Raw genomic sequence first — 1,777 nt, 5'->3', positions numbered from 1 at the left:
ATAGAGAAAATGAAACTATTTTTGTATTTTTCAATTTGTGTGTCTTAAAAATAGAATTAAAATTAATAATAAAGTGAAACCCTATAGAAGTAAACTCAAATAAATATTCTAAAAATACTAAGACTATTAAAGGTAATTCTAATGTGCGGGTCAAAAATTACGTGCTTACAAACCTCCTGCCCAGGTATACTTTCCGATCGGGCAGATGTTCGATCAACACAGCCTGCTCCAGCTCTTCGATCGTTGACTTGGTAGCATCGGAATCATCGGGAGCGATAAAGGATCGATGAACCCCGAAGTCATTATATTTGTCAATTCATTGCTTGTATGATTGGGTCGAAGCTGGCATCAATGATTGCTATTTGGCTTCCTATTTCGCTTTCGAACTTGAGTCCTTTTTTGATGAGAGTGTTGATATCAGAATTACTTCATCGACTGCAAACATCTCCTTCGCGGCGGTTGTTCCCCGTAAACCGTCTTTATCCCCTCTGGTGTATGAAATTTTAACACCCGGTGAAGGGTCGAAGGTACAACCCTCATGTTGTGGATCCATGATCTCCCGTACAGGCATTGTATCGAATGTCCCCTTCGATTACATAGAACTTGGTTTCCTGGGTGGTACCAGCAACATTTACCGGGAACGTTATTTCTCCCTTTATAGTTTCGCAAGCCATGTTGAATATGTTCAGCCCTCGGGCAATAGGTACGATCTGGTCCTGTAGGCCGAGTTGTTCTATGACCCTCGACCAAATGTTGTTGTCCGAGCTACCTGGATCAGTTAGCACACATTTAACTCTAGATTTATTCATAAGAACAGAAATTACTAGTGCATCATTATGAGGTTGCATGATTCCTTCTGTGTCCTCATCGATGAATCATAGAGTCCCTTCTGGTAAGTAATCCAGAGTCCATTTTTCTCTTGTGATTGACACTTTGGTGCATTTCATCATCGGACCTTGAGGAATATTGACCCCTCCAATGATCATATGGATGACGTGCTGGGGTTTGTCTTGTTCATTTTGTTTGTTGGATTCCTTGTTCTGAATAGATTCTTAGCTCGGTTACTTAGAAATTCTCAAAGATGACTGTTGTTGAACAACCGGGCTACTTATTCCTCAATTGCCGACAGTCCTCTATCATATGGCCTTGCGTGCCATGGTATTTGCATATTTGGTTGGGATCCCTTTGTTTTGGATCAGTTTACCAAGGTCGAGGCCACTTGGTTTCTTTGATGCTCCCGATAGCCAAAACGATGGCAGTCGCATCAATATTAAAGTTATACTCTAATAATCGTGGTTCCTCTTTGGGTGCCATAGATCTATCGAAGCCGTTCTTGCTCATGAGTCCCTGTGATCTTGAACTTCGATCATTTCTTCTTTCATTTTGTGCAGAGTTTCACCAGACCCGGTGTTCCAACGGTCTCCATTATACGGTTGATATCGATCTCTATTCGACCTTGGTTCTTGGTCGATATCCCTCTTGATTCTATCTACGGGTCTAATAGGATAAACGGACCCAGAAGGAGCCTCAATTTGATCATCCTCGAACCTGATCTTTGACTGATACCGATTTTGCACATCGGCCCAAGTGACAGATGGGTATTAGATAAAAATTTTGCTTCAACTATTGTGAAGCCACTGAATTTCGAATATTGAGACCTTAAGTGAAAGCTTGAACATCCCAGTCGTCGGCGACAGGTGGCAAGTCCATCTATTCCATTTTAAATTGAGACACGAGTTCTCTGAGCATCTTTTTGTCCTTCTGCCTTACCTTGAAA

This window comes from Nicotiana attenuata, chromosome 8 (genome assembly GCF_001879085.1).
Source record: "Nicotiana attenuata strain UT chromosome 8, NIATTr2, whole genome shotgun sequence".
Lineage (NCBI taxonomy): Eukaryota > Viridiplantae > Streptophyta > Magnoliopsida > Solanales > Solanaceae > Nicotiana > Nicotiana attenuata.
The sequence above is the reverse complement of the archived record's forward strand: the minus strand, read 5'-3'. Positions refer to the sequence as shown.